The following is a 20455-nucleotide window of genomic DNA, read 5'->3' on the forward strand; positions in this document are numbered from 1 at the left end:
GGAAAAAAGTCCAGAGTTCGGCAGGTGTGATGGTCGTGTCCAATAAGTTTGAAGTTTTGTTTGAGCCTGATGGGGACTTGGAGGAAGAGATAAAAAGAATAGAGACTGAGTATGACAGGGACGTAGCGGACCATCCCCTTACAAAACGGAAGCCCGTACCTGCTGACACTGAGATACAGTCTGACATGGAGACCGGCGGTAGTCAGAACATCTGTGACCCAGACTTATGATGGCGGCTTTTACATCTCTGCTCCTCTGTTGTGGTATTGTGATGGCGGATTTCTCATTAAAAGTAACATCCAGTAATGTGAACAGCATTAAGGTGAGGAGGACGAGGCACGCTGTCTATGACCATCTCCGATACCTGGACGCAGATGTCATCTTTCTGCAGGAGACGCGGCTGACGACTCAGGGGCTCATGAGGGAGGCTGAGAGGGAATGGCGGTCTGGTCCCTCTTTTTGGTCACTGGCTCTGGAGCCGTACGCCGGGGTCGCCATTCTGTTTAACACCAGGGATGTGACAGTACATAGGATGACGGAGGTGGTTATGGGAAGGTGTCTGGTCCTGGAAGTCACTGTCCATGGGAGGCGTCTCCGGCTTATTAACATCTATGGGCCACAGACGGTGACTGACAGGATACAGTTATTTAATGATGTCAAGCCTTATCTGTTCACCTCTCTTCCAGTGATAATGGTGGGGGACTTTAATGCCATACTGACATCTGGTGACAGCTCCTCAGGTAGAACCGTGACGAGGGATGGTAGGATCTTGAATAACATAGTCCTGCAGGCCGGATTAGGTGACGTCTTTAAACGGGGAGGACGAAAGCCAAAATTAACCTATTCCTGCTCCAATAGAGGCAGTAGAATAGATCTGGCTTTTGTAAGTCCCATGGAAGTCATTGGTGCCATGAGTGAGAGAGTCATCCCATACTCAGACAATCTTGCCCTATATTTCTGCCTGGGGGCCGCTAAGCGAGCTGATGTTGGTAGGGGGTTATGGAGACTCAATTCTAGCCTCCTCCATGATGTCTCTGTCCAGAGTTGTGTCCACTCCCTTTTGCAGGGTCATCTACAGAGAGTGGACTTCTATGACAACATGGCCGACTGGTGGAAGGACGTCAAGGATGATATCAGATACAGTCATATGTAAAAGTTTGGGCACCCCTATTAATGTTAACCTTTTTTCTTTATAACAATTTTGGTTTTTGCAACAGCTATTTCAGTTTCATATATCTAATAACTGATGGACTCAGTTATATTTCTGGATTCAATTGAGGTTTATTGAACTAACAGAAAATGTGCAATCTGCATTTAAACAAAATTTGACCGGTGCAAAAGTATGGGCACCCTTATCATTTTCTTGATTTGAACACTCCTAACTACTTTTTATTGACTTCCTGAAGCACTAAATTGGTTTTGTAACCTCATTGAGCTTTGAACTTCATAGCCAGATGTATCCAATCATGAGAAAAGGTATTTAAGGTGGCCACTTGCAAGTAGTTCTTCTATTTGATTCTCCTATGAAGAGTGGCATCATGGGCTCCTCAAAACAACTCTCAAATGATCTGAAAACAAAGATTATTCAACATAGCTTTTCAGGGGAAGGATACAAAAAGTTGTCTCAGAGATTTAACCAGTCAGTTTCCACTGTGAGGAACATAGTAAGGAAATGGAAGAACACAGGTACAGTTCTTGTTAAGCCCAGAAGTGGCAAGCCAAGAAAAATATCAGAAAGGCAGAGAAGAAGAAAGGTGAGAACAGTCAAGGACAATCCACAGACCACCTCCAAAGACCTGCAGCCTCATCTCGCTGCAGATGGTGTCACTGTGCATCGGTCACCAATACAGCGCACTTTGCACAAGGAGAAGCTGTATGGGAGAGTGATGCGAGAGAAGCCGTTTCTGCAAGCATGCCACAAACAGAGTCGCCTGAGGTCTGCAAAAGCACATTGGGACAAGCCAGTTACATTTTGGAAGAAGGTCCTGTGGACTGATGAAACAAAGATTGAGTTGTTTGGTCATACAAAAAGGCGTTATGCATGCGCTGTATTGTTGACCGATGCACAGTGACACCATCTGCAGCAAGATGATGCTGCAGGTCTTTGGAGGTGGTCTGTGGATTGTCCTTGACTGTTCTCACCATTCTTCTTCTCTGCCTTTCTGATATTTTTCTTGGCCTGCCACTTCTGGGCTTAACAAGAACTGTACCTGTGTTCTTCCATTTCCTTACTATGTTCCTCACAGTGGAAACTGACTGGTTAAATCTCTGAGACAACTTTTTGTATCCTTCCCCTGAAAAGCTATGTTGAATAATCTTTGTTTTCAGATCATTTGAGAGTTGTTTTGAGGAGCCCATGATGCCACTCTTCATAGGAGAATCAAATAGGAGAACTACTTGCAAGTGGCCACTTTAAATACCTTTCCTCATGATTTGATACACCTGGCTATGAAGTTCAAAGCTTAATGAGGTTACAAAACCAATTTAGTGCTTCAGGAAGTCAGTAAAAAGTAGTTAGGAGTGTTCAAATCAAGAAAATGATAAGGGTGCCCATACTTTTGCACCGGTCAAATTTTGTTTAAATGCAGATTGCACATTTTCTGTTAGTACAATAAACCTCATTTGAATCCAGAAATATAACTGAGTCCATCAGTTATTAGATATATGAAACTGAAATACCTGTTGCAAAAACCAAAATTGTTATAAAGAAAAAAGGTTAACATTAATAGGGGTGCCCAAACTTTTACATATGACTGTACCTCTTGAAGAGACTGTCAGTTAAGAAAGGCAGGACTAAGTATAGCCAGTACCTAAGGCTGCGCAAAGAATTGGAGTCACTCTATTCTGAGGGCGGGGGTAACCAAGAGAAGATCGACCGGCTGAAATCTGAGATAAGGCAGTATCAGTATAGCAGGTATACCTCCTTGGTTCTTGAACGGGATTATGGGGCCTTAGGGGCACCTGATCCCTTTGAGAATTGCCGTGAGTGGGTGGCCAATAAATTGGTCACAGGTCTCATTGACTCCCAGGGTGTATTGCAGGAATCTCGGGAGGGTATCCTGGGGGTTGTGAAATCTTATTATACTGACTTGTTTCAGAGGAAGGCTTTGGATAAACATAAAATGACTCAGTTCTTGGAGGCAACTCCAGCGCCTGATACTAATGATCTGGACTTTTCTCCTTTGACAGCAGAATTAACGGTGGAGGAGGTTAAGGAGGCCATTGATAAGTTACATCTGAAGAAGGCACCAGGTCCGGATGGTATAACAGCAGAATTTTATAAGAAATTCAAAGACCTCCTGGCTCCAATTCTTGTGGATGTTTACAAAAATTGTCTAGAAAATCACCTGATGCCTCCATCCATGAGAGTGTCCTCATTAATTCTGCTGTCTAAAGGTAAGGAGCCAAGTGACATCAAGAACTGGAGGCCAATTGCCCTCTTGAATGTTGACAGGAAGATTCTGGCAAAGATCCTGTTTTCTAGGTTAGTCTGTTTGTCCTCGGCACTGTTGGTAGGCTCTCAGTTTGGCACAGTAAAAGGGCGGAACATCTCTGGAGCGGTCATCTCGTTAGGGAGATGTTTGAGAGATGTAAAGCTCTGCGGTGTGGGAGATATGTTGTCAGTCTGGACCAGGCTAAAGCCTTTGACAGAGTTGATCATGACAATCTGTGGACCACTTTGTCAAAGTACGGTATTCCAGGACAATTTGTGGATTGGCTGAAGACTTTGTACAGAGAGGCGGTGAGCTTTCCTCTGATTAATGGTTGGCAGGGTGACACTTTTGGAGTTGAGGCGGGGGTGAGACAGGGCTGCCCGCTGAGTCCACTCCTGTATGTTTTTGCCATAGACCCGTTTTTGAGGTCACTGCAGGAGTGTAACTTTTGGGGGGTGCCGGTCCCCCACTGCTTGCCTCTGAAGGTGGTTGCCTACGCGGATGATGTGACGCTGGTGATATCTAATCCTCATGAGGTGCAGATGTTGTCTGCGGCCATCAGAAATTACTCAGGGGCCTCCGGGTCTCTGGTCAACCTTGAGAAGAGTCAAGCTCTGTGGACATTGCAATCTGACCCAGACTTTGATCTGCCGCAGTTTGTTAAGGCCTCCACCCATATTAAGATCTTAGGGGTTAAATTTGGGAGGGACGATAATGCCAGCCTAAATTGGGAGGAAAAATTGGAGACCGGAAATGCAAAGGTTCAGCGATGGAAGAACTGGAGGCTGACTTACAGAGAAAGGGTTGCTATGTTGAAGACTTACCTGGTCCCCGTCTTCTTGTATGTCTCTGTCGTTTTTCCTTTGCCAGAATCTTTCTCAGCGAGGCTCTTCAGCCTGTTCTTCCAGCTCTTGTGGGGGAACAGGATGAACCTGATAAAGAGGGGTATAACGTACCTACGGCGGAGTGAGGGCGGGCTGGATATGTTAAATCCAAGGGTTTTCTTTGACTCCTTGTTTCTGAAAGTAAATTTTGGGAGCATGGATTCAAACAGTAGCTCCCTGTGGGCGAATAGTATCAGGTATTGGATATTGCCTTTTGCGGAATCTTGGGTGCGAGGCGGCAGTCTCAAGAGGAGGAGATGGACAGGTGACCACCTCCCCCAGTATCTGGAATATGGTCTGAAGTGTGTCAGGAAGTGGGGACTGGAGAAGTCCTACATTGAGAGTAATACGAGGAAAGATCTGTGTGCTCATATATGTAGGACTTTCTTCTACTCTCCACTGGCCCTAAGAGATTGTGCCACTAGTACCCTTCAGGACAGTCTCCGATTCCTCAATGGGAGGCGACTTCCAGCAAAGTTTTTTGACATTGCTTGGCTGTCGCTACATGGGAAGCTCTTTGTGAGGGGGAACTTGAAATATTTAAGTGTTTCGGATCGGAACTGTCCCCTTGGTTGTCATCAGGAGGAAACCATGGAGCATTTTATTTGTGATTGCTGGGGAGGTAGGGAAATATGGGCGGAAGTATCGACCAAGCTGAAAATCCCCAGACTGCTGTCCCTGAATTACCCTGACATTATCTATGGTGTCCCATCCACTGACGGTAACATCGACAGGGGGACAATGTACCTGATCATTACCACCATTAAGTATTACCACTGGCACATGAGAACCCGAGTGTCCCTCCACAGCGAGCCCTTCCATCCCGTCACCGCAGCCACAAAGATACTGTCCGAGCTCAGATGGATAAGAGCGATAGAGATAAAGAAAAGTCAGAGTAATGAGAAACTGTGGAGGAATGTGTCTGTGTGATAATAACATGATCGTGTTACTAAAAGTGTTTATTTCATATTCTTCCTTCCACAGGAGTGAACTCTAAGTTACCTTTATTCCTAATGTATTAATTTAGTTCTATAATTATTGTCTGATGCATTCATGAGAATTTGTGGTTTGTATTAAGGAAGAATTCTGTTTATTTTAAATGTATTTGTTGGTTTTATACAATAAAAATTGCCCCCTATATACAAGAATATAACTACTATAATACTGCCCCCTATGTACAAGAATATAACTACAATAATACTGCCCCTATGTTCAAGAATATAACTACTATAATACTGCCCCTATGTACAAGAATATAACTACTATAATACTGCCCCTATGTACAAGAATATAACTACTATAATACTGCCCCCTATGTACAAGAATATAACTACTATAATACTGCCCCTATGTACAAGAATATAACTACTATAATACTGCTCCTACGTACAAGAATATAACTACTATAATACTGCCCCTATGTACAAGAATATAACTACTATAATACTGCTCCTATGTACAAGAATATAACTACTATAATACTGCCCCTACGTACAAGAATATAACTACTATAATACTGCTCCTATGTACAAGAATATAACTACTATAATACTGCCCCTATGTACAAGAATATAACTACTATAATACTGCTTCTATGTACAAGAATATAACTACTATAACACTGCCCCTACGAACAAGAATATAACTACTATAATACTGCCCCTACGAACAAGAATATAACTACTATAATACTGCTCCTATGTACAAGAATATAACTACTATAATACTGCCCCTATGTACAAGAATATAACTACTATAATACTGCCCCTATGTACAAGAATATAACTACTATAATACTGCCCCTATGTACAAGAATATTACTACTATAATACTGCTCCCTATATACAAGAATATAACTGCTATAATACTGCTCCTATATACAGGAATATAACTACTGTAATACTGCCCCCTTTGTACAAGAATATAACTACTATAATACTGTCCCCTATGTACAAGAATATAACTACTATAATACTGCTCCTATATACAAGAATATAACTACTGTAATACTGCCCCCTTTGTACAAAAATATAACTACTATAATACTGCTCCTATGTACAAGAATATAACTACTATAATACTGCTCCTATGTACAAGAATATAACTACTATAATACTGCTGTAACGGGGTTTACCAAGCTGGAGTACCTCTTTCAGTACCACCCAGTGTTTTCGGAGGTCCGCTCTGCATTGGCTGGAGTCTGAATGAATGACGCTGGCTGGAATTCCTTGGTTACATGGGCGCATATAAAAGATAACTGCTTCTCCATGTATTTCCAGTCTGACAACACTTTACTCACAGGACACAGAATATATCACACAGATACAGAGGGCCGGCCAATAGAAAAGTGGCAGGCCAGACATAAATTACAAAAGCCGCAGGTGGCCGGAGCCTGCCGATGTTTACTGTGGGAATTACAAAGGTGGGGGAGGGCGGACAAAAGGAGAATATAGTGTCCCCTCTGCCTAGGGGCGCAGCCTGTGAACTGATGCATTAGGGACATGCATCTCACATGGAACCTATTATACATACATATAACTGCACAACATATTCTGGGTGCTGAGTGGTTCTGTAAACTTGACATGGCTCCCCTTTTCAGCGACGCGATCGGCATACACAGTCTGATCCTCAACGGATCGGTTTGGGGATGACTGAAGTTTATGGGGTTGGTACAAGTTCCGTTTGTCGACTTAGTCCATCGGCGTTACCGTTTTTTTTGCCGGGTCTGTGGTGGATGCTAAACTCCACCGCAGCAATCCGGCGTTGTCTCCGGAGACCCGATTAAGCCAGACTAGGGGATTATGGTCCGTTAGGAGGGAAAACTGTCTTCCATACAAATATGGTTGCAACTTCTTGAGTGCCCATACTACCGCCAGGCACTCCTTCTCGATGGCCGCATAGCTTTCTTCACAGCGCAGTAGTTTTCGACTCAGGTAAGCTACCGGGTGGTCTTGGCCGACCGGCCCGACTTGGCTCAGTACTGCTCCCAATCCAAACATAGAAGCGTCTGTGTGAACCAGGAAACGTTTAGTTGGATCGGGTGCGGCCAATACAGGGGTATTGGTGAGGGCGTCCTTTAGTTGGTGGAATGCTTCCTCACACTCTGAGGTCCAGGTTACCTGGCGGGCTTGGTTCTTACGGGTCAGATCAGTGAGGGGCTTGGCTACGCTGCTGTAATTGGGAATAAATTTCCTGTAATACCCCGCTGTCCCTAGAAAACGTCATGACCTGGGTTTTAGTTCGTGGGATGGGCCATTTGGCTATGGCCTCAATCTTGGCTGGTTCGGGTCGCTGTTTCCCACTTCTCACCCAATGCCCTAAATACTGAACCTCTGCTTTGCCCACGTGACACGATTGGGTTCAGGGTGTTCCGGCCTGGTGGATCCTGTCCAATACTGTCTCTAGGTGATTTAGATGCTCTTCCCATGTCGCACTGTAGATGGCGATGTCGTCCAGGTAGGCACAAGCATAGTCCTGGAGACCATCCAGAAACCGCTCAGCCAGCCTTTGGAAGGTCGCCGGGGCATTCTTCATCCCGAATGGCATAATTCAAAACTTGAATAAGCCGAACGGGGTGACAAAGGCCGAATTGGGAATAGCGTCAGGACTAAGGGGAATCTGCCAGTAGCCTTTGCATAGATCGATGGTGGTCAAATACTTTGCCCCCCGCCAGCTGGTCTAACATCTCATCCACACGCGGCATGGGGTATGCATCCGTCACTGTTTACACAAAACCGTGTAGTCCCATCCTTCTTGCGCACTAACACTACGGGGGATGCCCAGGGACCTGACTCTTCAATGACCCCTAAACGCAGCATCTCTTGTCGCATCCCCTCTCGTACAGACTCAGGGACGTGGAAGGGGTTTTATCGCAGGGGGTCTGATCCTGGGTCTCAACCTTGTGTTGTGCCAGGCGAGTGTACCCTAGTCCCCCCGAAAACATCCTCTGTCACTGCCTCAACAACTCCTTCGCCTGCTGTCTCTCCCGGGGGCCTAGGTCTTCACCCAAGTGTACCTGGTCCCATGTTTTAGACTGAGTCCTTTCCCCTAAGACATCCGGCAAGGGAAGTACGGCTAAATCCTCTGCTTCAGGTGCACAGATGGCCACTAAATCTTCAGGGCGCTCCCGGTAGGGCTTCAGCACATTCACGTGGAATATGTGGATAACCCTGGGGTCGTCACAATCGGCGACATTATAGGTTGTGTCGGCTATTTTCCCCACTACCTGGTAGGGCCCCTGCCATGCAGCTTGAAACTTAGTCTGCTTAGTGGGCTCTACCACCAGGACCTTCTGTCCTATTTCCAAAGTGTGCTCTCTGGCCCTCCGATCGTACCATATGCGCTGGTGCCGCTGGGTCGCCTGCATGTTCTCACGTACAGCCTGAGTCAGCTCCTGTAGCCGGTCCCGGAATTCCAGCACATAGGGTACAATAGGTACCCCTTCTATGAGGCCCTCCCCTTCCCAGTGTTCCAGCACTAAGTCTAGGGGTCCCCTTACCCGTCTCCCGTATACCAGCTCGAACGGGGAAAACTCCGTGTGTTATGAATGAGTCACCGTAGGAGGCAAAAACAGAAATACTAGCTAAGTCCAGAAAACCAGAGAAGTTGGCAGCTATCGGATTGCAGACCCCTGAACGTATCAACAACAACTAGCAGTAGCCGTGGGGGGTTCCTACGGTGCCCTAGACCCCTCGATCACAGCCGGAGAACTACATAGCCTAAAGACAGAAAGGGAAATCTAAACTGCCCCAGAGCAGACCCCAAAGCAATAGGCAGCCCCCAACATATAATGACGGTGAAGCAAGATGAAAAAACACTCACACAGATAGAAAGATAGGCTGAGCAAATGATGGGGCCGAAGCTAACTAGATAGGACAGGATAGAAAAGCTGCTGTCTGTAATCCGCCAAAACCCTATCAAAACAAGAGCCAACAGCTGATAGGGAATAAAACCCTGAAGACGCTAGGCTTCAAAAAGACTATATCAGTACTCAGGTATTTTCTGAAGACAGAGCAAAAAGGAATTCAGCTCACCCCAGCAGGGAATGGCAGAAATCAAGGAAAACAATGCAAAACAAAACCAAAACACAAATGCAAAAAGTAGAGCAGAAAACTTAGCTTTTGAGGAGCAGGAATCAGACTGGACTCCTAGAATCCCTCAGAGAGATCACCAGCAAGGCAGAAGGGCGTCGGCTGCCTTATATCCAGTCAGTAATTCCTGTCACCCAGTCATCATCATCCTGCCCAGGTGCTTGGTAATCAGCCTCACTACCTTCCTTCACCAGAAGAGGGAGTTCATCAGACCTCAATGGTGAAGGGGAAAATGAACTCACAACACTCGTGGATTCTTGGGGCACCTCCTGATAGGCAAACAGGAGCTGAGGCAAGATTTTCTCCCAGTCCCTGTATGTCCTGGTAAAAGTCCCAATAAGCTGGTTTAATGTCCCGTTAAAGCGTTCACACAACCCATTGGTTTGCGGGTGGTACGGGGCGCTTCTAATGGACTTTACGCCGCACAGCTTCCACAGTTGGTTGGTCACCTCTGCTGTAAACTGGGTACCCTGGTCCGAGATAATCTGCGGGGAAATCCAACCCGTGAGAACACCTGGAGCAGGGCGGCCGCCACCGTCTCTGCCAGTATGTTAGGTAACGCAAACGCCTATGGATACCGTGTGGCATAATGTACCACTGTCAATATATACTTTTTCCCGGACGGACTGGGTTTGGCTAACGGCCTTATCAGATCGACCGCTACTCAGCTAAATGGTTCCTCCACAATGGGGAGGGGGCGTAATTTGGCCTTGCATCGATCCCCCCTCTTGCCAATGCGCTGGCAACTGTCACAGGTCTGGCAGTACTGACGAACATCATAGGTTACCCCCGGCCAAAAGAAGTTTTGTGTCAGACGATGCTTGGTGCGACTGACGCCAAAGTGCCCGGCTAAGGGTATGTCCTGAGAGATTCGCAGTAGCTCCTGCCTATACTTCTTGGGAACTACCAGCTGTCGTTTTATAGTGGGGCTTGTCCCTGTGTGGTGCTGCTCTGTGATCCAGTAGAGGAGTCCCTGCTTCCATACAAACTGTTCCCCTTCCAGTACCCCTCTCCCCTCCTGTGCCTTCCCACGATATCCCTCTAATGAAGCATCCTCAAGTAACTCCCTCTTAAATTCATCTGGGGTGGCCCAAGAAATGTGTCTGGCTATGGGAATACGTGTAGGGCTGGGATGTCTTACCTGGGCCTCCTCTGTGTGTGATTCCGCCTCCGCAGCTCGAGCTTGTCTCCGGGTGGTCACAGGATATGTCTCAGCCAGAGGGGCCACCGAGAATGCAGACAACATGGGCCCCAAGTCATTTCCCAGCAAGACGTCTGCAGGCAAATCCTCCATCAAGCCGACCTCAACAAGGCCATCCCCGACTCCCCAGTTCAGGTGAATCCTGGCAGTGGGCAGTCGATGTATGGCTCCTCCTGCTACACGGACTGCCACTGTCTGGTCCATCTTCTCTTGGTCCCGGACGAGATGAGGCTTCACAAGGGTCAAAGTTGCTCCGGAATCTCTTAGTCCCTGCATACGTTTCCCATTAACCAACACGACCTGTCGATGCTGTTGTCGATTATCTGCCCGGGCTGCCTGCACGGGGTCTACTTCATGCAGCACTTCCTCCATCTCTTCCACCCCTTGGTTAGTCGTAGCCCCCAATGCCGGGTCAGCTTCGCCTTGGTAGCAGTGTACAGCAGCCCGGCAGAAGGTAGCTGTTCCCGCCTTTGGCCACTGGGTATGCCGAGTCCGGTTGGGGCATTGTCTTTGCAGGTGGCCCAGCTGACGCAGGTGTGGCATCGCGCCCCAGGGGGACTGTGGTAGGCCGGGTTTCTAGCTGGTCCCCCTACAATCTTCGGTGGTTTGGGGCCCTCCAGGTCCATGGGCGGGCCCCTAGTGACCATCTTTGATCCGGTTAACTGCAGCCTCCTGGCATCATGATGTTCATCGGCCAGACAAGCAGTTTCCTCAAGAGTCTTTGGCCGCCTGTCCCGAAGCCATTCCTGTGTCTCGGGGGTTAGTCCATTAAAGAATCGTTCTAACAAGAAGAGCTGGAGGACATCCTCCTTAGTGGTTGCTTGGCTCCCTTGTACCCACTGTAGCAGTGACCGCTGTAATTTACAGGCCCATTCAGCGTGGGTATCGGTTACACGTTTTATAAGTCCGCGGAACTTTTGGCGGTATGCCTCTGGTGTCAGCGCATACCGGGCCAAGATCAATTCTTTGATCCGCTCATAGTCCATACAGTCCTCATCAGGTACCGTGCGATAAGGCATCCGCTGCCCGGCCTGTCAGCTTTCTGGCCAGAATCTGAACCCGTTCCTCCGGCTTCACTTGATGAAGGGCACACTGCCGCTCAAAGTCCTGCAGAAAGCCATCAATGTCTTCCTCTGCCTCCCCCAACTGTCGGAAGGCATTATACTGGATCTTTTTGTGGCTTACTGTTGAAGGTACCTGGTCGAAGGCCAGAGCTCCCCCTGCTCGCTGACACTCCTCTCTCCGCTCTGCCATCTCCATCTTGGCCAGCTCCACTTTGGTCCGCTCTGCCATCTCCATCTTGGCTAGCTCTATCCTGGTCCGCTCGGCCATCTTTTCCTTCAGATCAGTACGCACATCAGCCATCACCTCTCGTATGATTTCTACCGCAGGGTTTGGGCCATAGAACGCCAATCTGTTCTTTACCTCCCTCTGGAATTCGGTCTCCTCCACGTTCACATTGGGGGGCGCTGCACTGTCGTGTTCCATGATGGCTGCTATCAAATCAGCTTTTGTTTTGTTGCTGGCGATCAACCCTCGGGCTTCCACCAGATCTTTAAATGTAGTCCTCTTTAACTTCTGGTAGTTGTTTTCCATTCATTCCTTTCCTCCTGTAGAAGGGGTATCATATCCCGCTGCTGCCACCAGTGTAACGGGGTCTACCAAGCTGGGGTACCTCTTTCAGTACCACCCCATGTTTTCAGAGGTCCGCTCTGCGTTGGCTGGAGTCTGAATGAATGACGCTGGCTGGAATTCCTTGGTTACATGGGCGCATATAAAAGATCACTGGTAGTCTGGTGTGGATCGCTTGAGTCCACGAGTTCAAGGCTGCCCTGTGCTATGTTGTTTGGGAGTCCGCACTAAGTTCAGTAATATGGTGACCCTTGGGGAGCTCGGAGACAGCTACCAGGTTGTGCTAATGAGGGGTGAGAGACGGAGCTGGTCAAAACCCCGTGCAAATAAGTAGTGGGACTGGATGGCCGGAGCCTGCCGATGTTTACTGTGGGAATTACAAAGGTGGGGGGAGGGCGGACAAAAGGAGAATATCGTGTCCTCTCTGCCTAGGGGCGCAGCCTGTGAACTGATGCATTAGGGACATGCATCTCACATGGAACCTATTATACATACATATAACTGCACAACATATTCTGGGTGCTGAGTGGTTCTGTAAACCTAACATGGCTCCCCTTTTCAGCGACGCAATCGGCATACACAGTCTGATCCTCAACGGATCGGTTTGGGGATGACCGAAGTTTATGGGGTTGGTACAAGTTCTGTTTGTCGACTTAGTCCATCGGCGTTACCGTTTTTTTTGCCGGGTCTGTGGTGGATGGTGAAGTCCAGAGGTTGTAGGGCTAAACTCCACCGCAGCAATCCGGCGTTGTCTCCGGAGACCCAATTAAGCCAGACTAGGGGATTATGGTCCGTTAGGAGGGAAAACTGTCGTCCATACAAATATGGTTGCAACTTCTTGAGTGCCCATACTACCGCCAGGCACTCCTTCTCGATGGCCGCATAGCTTTCTTCACGGGGCAGTAGTCTTCGACTCAGGTAAGCTACCGGGTGTTCTTGGCCCTCCGGCCCGACTTGGCTCAGTACTGCTCCCAATCCAAACATAGAAGCGTCTGTGTGAACCAGGAAACGTTTAGTTGGATCGGGTGCGGCCAATACAGGGGTATTGGTGAGGGCGTCCTTTAGTTGGCGGAATGCTTCCTCACACTTTGAGGTCCAGGTTACCTGGCGGGGTTGGTTCTTACGGGTCAGATCAGTGAGGGGCTTGGCTACGCTGCTGTAATTGGGAATAAATTTCCTGTAATACCCCGCTGTCCCTAGAAAACGTCATGACCTGGGTTTTAGTGCATGGGATGGGCCACTTGGCTATGAAAAAAGAGGATGATTGACCTCATGGAGATCAACATCCAACACTGCGGAGACACCATCACGTGTTTCTCAATGCCCCCATCCCTTATGGGAAATATGTAAAACATGCAAAAACAGAAGCCGCGGAGACACCATCACATGTTTCTCAACGCAAGCAATGACTAGCCAGGTCTTTCACCGAGAAGGAACAACCACGGGAAGGGCAGTCTCCAATGAAGGAAACCACCTATGCCAAAACATGGTATCCATCCACAGACAGCTGTTTCGGGGTATTTGCCCCTCATCAGTGTGGAGTAGGAAACTGGCTAGTAGGAGCAATGCCTAGTAGAATACTGTGAAAAAAATCTTGGCTGGTTCGGGTCGCTGTTTCCCACTTCTCACCCAATGCCCTAAATACTGAAGCTCTGCTTTGCCCACGTGACACGATTGGGTTCAGGGTGATTCCGGCCTGGTGGATCCTGTCCAATACTGTCTCTATGTGATTTAGATGCTCTTCCCATGTCGCACTGTAGATGGCGATGTCGTCCAGGTAGGCACAAGCATAGTCCTGGAGACCATCCAGAAGCCGCTCAGCCAGCCTTTCGAAGGTCGCCGGGGCATTCTTCATCCCGAATGGCATAATTCGTAACAACTGCTCCTATATACAAGAATATAACTACTATAATACTGCCCCCTGTGTACAAGAATATAACTACTATAATACTGCTCCTATATACAAGAATATAACTACTATAATACTGCCCCCTATGTACAAGAATATAACTACTATAATACTGCTCCTATATACAAGAATATAACTACTATAATACTGCTCCTATGTACAAGAATATAACTACTATAATACTGCTCGTATGTACAAGAATATAACTACTATAATACTGCTCCCTATGTACAAGAATATAACTACTATAATACTGCTCCCTATGTACAAGAATATAACTACTATAATACTGCCCCTGTGTACAAGAATACTGCCCCTATATACAAGAATATAACTACTATAATACTGCCCCCTATGTACAAGAATATAACTACTATAATACTGCTCCCTATGTACAAGAATATAACTACTATAATACTGCCCCTGTGTACAAGAATACTGCCCCTATATACAAGAATATAACTACTATAATACTGCTCCCTATGTACAAGAATATAACTACTATAATACTGCTCCCTATGTACAAGAATATAACTACTATAATACTGCCCCTATATACAAGAATATAACTACTATAATACTGCCCCCTATGTACAAGAATATAACTACTATAATACTGCCCCTGGTGCATTTTTTTCATGCGTTTTTGGGGCCAACTTGTCTCTCTTTGAGCATGCTAATAAAGTTGAGTGCCCCCAGTGGGAAGAAAAAAAAAAAAAAAAATTTCTTCCAGTAGAACTGTACCTCCTTTGAAAAGCTGTTAATTCGAGTGCCGCTATAGTAAAATCACACTGGCATATATATATATATATATATATATATATATATATATATATATATACATACATACACACACACACACACACACACACGTAAGTAAGCAAATATCTCTACAAAAAAAAATTTAGGAATATAAACTGCAATAGTGCAATAAAGGAGGACCAATAAACCGGACCTGCTGAAAAATATATGGATATACAAAGTTTACAGATGAAATACAGTGACTCAGCAGTTCAAAACAATATATATACTGGCCATAAGAGTAATTATGTCAAACAGTGCATATATATTGGAGACCAACCTGGCTAAAGTGCAGGCAGAGAGACCCCAACGCGCGTTTCGCTTTGTTGCTTCTTCCGAAGAAGATATAGTGGAACGGTGGTGGATAGTGGATGTTCGTCCTTGCCTAACTGTAATAGTTGACGAATCCAGAAAACGTTGCAGAGCCTTAAGATAACGAGGTTGAACCCAATCAATTATGGCCTGCACCATCCCAGGGTCTATCTTAAACCCTTCTGCTGACAAGATAAACCCAAGAAAGATTTCTGGCACAGAAAAAATACATTTCTCTAATTTAGCAAACAGAGTTCTCCCTCAGTCTCGGTATCACAACACGGACATGTGCCTGGTGAGTGTCCAAGTCTGGTGAGAAAATTAAAATGTCATCGAGGTATATTACAACAAATCTTCCAATGCAATCAGAGAAAATATCATTCATAAAATTTTGAAACACAGCAGGTGCGTTAGCTAATCCAAAAAGCATGACAAGGTTTTGAAAAAGACCCTCAGACATTAAAAACGCTGTTTTCCACTCATCACCCTTCCGGATGGACATCAAATTGTAAGCCCATCTAAGATCAAGTTTAGAAAACATCCTGGCCCCCAGAGGCTGATTGTATAGGTCAGGGATGACTAGAAGTGGGTAAGTATTTTTAACCGTGATCTTGTTTAGCTCTCGGAAATCAAGGCAAGGACAGAAAGAAAGAAAAATCCAGCAGCTACAGGAGAGGAGGAAGGACAGATATGACTCTTCCGTAAACTTTCGTTAACATATTCCTTCATGGCGGCTTGTTCAGACCCCGACAAATTGTAAAGGCGAGCTTTTGGCCACTTGGCGCTAGGAATAAGATCAATAGCACAATCACAGGGACCATGGGAAAGTAGTATCTCTGCATCTTTCTGAGAACACATCTCCGAAGTCCTTCAGGTACCCCGGAAGACCCTCCAGACTAGCGGCGCATATATGTACATTTTTAGACACTTTTTGTAACACGTGGGGCTCCATTTCACAATCTCCCTCTGACACCAATCAATAACTGGATTGTGAATCTACGGCCATGGAAACCCCAGTACCAATTCAGCAAGTAAATTATCCAACACAAAACAGAAGATGGATTCAGAGTGGAGAGCCCCAACTTGGAGAGTGAAATCCACCGTTGCTCTCTCGACCACATTGTGAGCTAACGGTGTCTTGTCAAGGAATTTGACTTGAATGGGTCCTTCCAATCTAACTGTCCCTAAGCCTAACTTCAGAACCAGTCCCAAATCAATATAGTTAGCAGTAGACCCACAGTCAATGAATGCCAATGTTGATAACACCTGGTTCTCGAAGGAAATCATCGGATTTAGCAGTACTTTATCAGAGGAAGAAAAAGGTACCTGGGAGTCTGGGTAACCTCCTTGGCTGTCACCCAGACTCAGACAGACATTCTCCCGATGGTTTGATTGCTTGTGGATGAGTTGGGCAATTCTTAAAAAAATGTCTAGAGAGCCCACAGTATAGACAAAGTCCAAGATCTTGTCTCTGTCTTCTCTCCACAACTCGAAGACTGGCAACTCTAACCATGGGTAAATGGACCTGCTCCGGGGGGAGTAGTACATGTGGCCTGCTGTTCACCATGTCTCAATGGGTGTCATGGAGGACCAGAGCATTCTTGAGTGTCCCGGAAAGACCTCTTTGGAACTGGCACCTGAGAGCAGCATTGTTCCATAGAACTTTTGTGAACCACTGCCGGAACTCAGTACAGTAGTCCTCAGCTGTGTGACCCCCCTGTGCCAGGTTCATGATCTTAGCCTCAGCGACCTGTATTCTGTTGGGTTCGTCATATATCAGATCTAAACTGTCAAAAAAGGCATCAACGGAAAACCATTTTGGGGCTTGAGGGGATAAAGAAAATGCCCAGGTCTGAGGACCCCCTTGCAGTAGGGGCATGATTATTCCAACCCGATGGAACCTGACTTACAGCTCTCCCTGAATATCCTAAACTGGACTTTCTGTCCCGAAAATTTATCAGGGAGGGATATAACAGGTTTGGGAGAGACCAACTGTACATCAGAGGGTACTGACGTCACAGCCACTGCCGGCAGTGGGGGCTACGGGAGGTCTTCATCAAGTTATTTATTTGACCCTGCAACTGATATTGCAAAGACTCCAAACTCTGGCAATCCTTCGCCAGATCCTGAGTCATCTGCATCAAAGTCGCCACCTGTTCACAAAGCATGTGAACATAACCCATACTGGCAAAAAAGAAAAACGTAGTGGCCAGAAGTAATGTGATGCTAGTCATTTCCCACGGCCAAGCCGTGAGTTGGAGTGGTCAAGGAGTCCAAGGTCAGAAGCCAGGAGGGTACGTCATAAACAGAAGGAAGAGACAAAAGCGTAGTCAGATAATGTTCCGAGGTCAGAGTACCAGGAGGTTAATGGATCAGAACTGAAGGGGTTAAAGAGGCGGATGGTCAGAACGAAGTCCAAAGTCAGGCAACAGATCAAGCAAACAGAACTCAAGGCACAGGATAGCACAGCGCACAAACCTCAAAAGATGAATGTTCGTCTGGCAGTGGTGTAGGAGAAGCTGCTCAGTTAAGTAGGCATTGCAATTACCTGGGATAGTGAACGCCTGAGACAGCCGATGCCTCCCAGTCACAGATTGACAGCTCGACTAGCCAATCAGCACACTGACAGCTCAGCATGCCCTTGAAGCAGACTGGATGTCCATGCTGTCAATCACAGTACTGACAGCTTCAGCACGCCCCTGTACCAGATTGGACGGCTGGGCTGTTAGTAACTGCACCCCAGACACCCTGAGGGGTGGAACCGTGACAGTTACACCTTCTCTGTGTCAGCTTGACAGCCAGGTTAGAGCACATCCGAAAACCACTGCAAAATGCAGCCGAATGGAAGGCACCTTGGACTACTGTATCAGATAGCCTGATGTCAGCCCCTGCCAGCTGTGCTCAGGGTACATGCCCCCCATTAGATACACCACTGGTACCCTACAATAAGTACACACATGGCCAAAATTGTTCATACCTTCTGGTAAAGTGAGAAAAGGCCACACTGGACACTGAAATAACCTGAAACTTACAAAAGCTAATTTCAATTGAAATTTACTGAATATCAAAATGAGAAAAAAAAAATTGTAAAAAACAAACGAGTGGAAATGTCCTAGACCCAAATGATGGTTCCGAAACTGAATAAATCTTTGCACAACCTTTTGAGGCAATTGCTGCACACAAATACTGCCCCTATGTACAAGAATATAACTACTATAATACTGCCCCTATGTACAAGAATATAACTCCTATAATACTGCCCCCTATGTACAAGAATATAACTACTATAATACTGCCCCTATGTACAAGAATATAACTCCTATAATACTGCCCCCTATGTACAAGAATATAACTACTATAATACTGCTCCTATGTACAAGAATATAACTACTATAATACTGCCCCCTATATACAAGAATATAACTACTATAATACTGCCCCCTATGTACAAGAATATAACTACTATAATACTGCTCCCATGTACAAGAATATAACTACTATAATACTGCCCCTATGTACAAGAATATAACTCCTATAATACTGCCCCCTATGTACAAGAATATAACTACTATAATACTGCTCCTATGTACAAGAATATAACTACTATAATACTGCCCCCTATATACAAGAATATAACTACTATAATACTGCCCCTATGTACAAGAATATAACTACTATAATACTGCCCCTATGTACAAGAATATAACTACTATAATACTGCCCCCTATATACAAGAATATAACTACTATAATACTGCCCCCTATATACAAGAATATAACTACTATAATACTGCCCCTATGTACAAGAATATAACTACTATAATACTGCCCCTATGTACAAGAATATAACTACTATAATACTGCCCCCTATGTACAAGAATATAACTACTATAATACTGCTCCTATGTACAAGAATATAACTACTATAATACTGCCCCCTATATACAAGAATATAACTACTATAATACTGCCCCTCTGTACAAGAATATAACTACTATAATACTGCCCCTATGTACAAGAATATAACTACTATAATACTGCCCCTATGTACAAGAATATAACTACTATAATACTGCGCCTATGTACAAGAATATAACTACTATAATACTGCCCCTATGTACAAGAATATAACTACTATAATACTGCCCCTATATACAAGAATATAACTACTATAATACTGCTCCTATATACAAGAATATAACTACTATAATACTGCCCCTATATACAAGAATATAACTACTATAATACTGCCCCTCTGTACAAGAATATAACTACTATAATACTGCCCCTATGTACAAGAATATAACTCCTATAATACTGCCCCTATGTACAAGAATATAACTACTATAATACTGCCCCTATGTACAAGAATATAACTCCTATAATACTGCCCCTATGTACAAGAATATAACTCCTATAATACTGCCCCTAAGTACAAGAATATAACTACTATAATACTGCCTCTATGTACAAGAATATAACTACTATAATACTGCTCCTATGTGCAAGAATATAACTACTATAATACTGCCCCTATGTACAAGAGTATAACTACTATAATACTGCCCCTATGTACAAGAATATAACTACTATAATACTCCCACTCTGTACAAGAATATAGCTACTATAATACTGTCCCTATGTACAAGAATATAACTACTATAATACTGCTCCTATATACAAGAATATAACTCCTATAATACTGCCCCCTGTGTACAATAAAACTACTATAATACTGCTCCTATGTACAAGAATATAACTACTATAATACTGCCCCCTATATACAAGAATATAACTACAATAATACTGTTCCTATATACAAGAATATAACTACTGTAATACTGCCCCCTGTGTACAAGAATATAACTACTATAATACTGCCCCCTATTTACAAGAATATAACTACTATAATACTGCTCCTATGTACAAGAATATAACTACTATAATACTGCCCTCTATGTACAAGAATATAACTACTGTAATACTGCATCCTGTGTACAAGAATATAACTACTATAATACTGCTCCTATATACAAGAATATAACTACTATAATACTGCCCTCTATGTACAAGAATATAACTGCTGTAATACTGCCCCCTGTGTACAAGAATATAACTACTATAATACTGCCCCTATGTACAAAAATATAACTACTATAATACTGCCCCTATATACAAGAATATACAGTAACT

Source organism: Dendrobates tinctorius, unplaced genomic scaffold (assembly GCF_039654945.1).
Source record: "Dendrobates tinctorius isolate UK_male_01 unplaced genomic scaffold, ASM3965494v1 ptg000311l, whole genome shotgun sequence".
Classification (NCBI taxonomy): domain Eukaryota; kingdom Metazoa; phylum Chordata; class Amphibia; order Anura; family Dendrobatidae; genus Dendrobates; species Dendrobates tinctorius.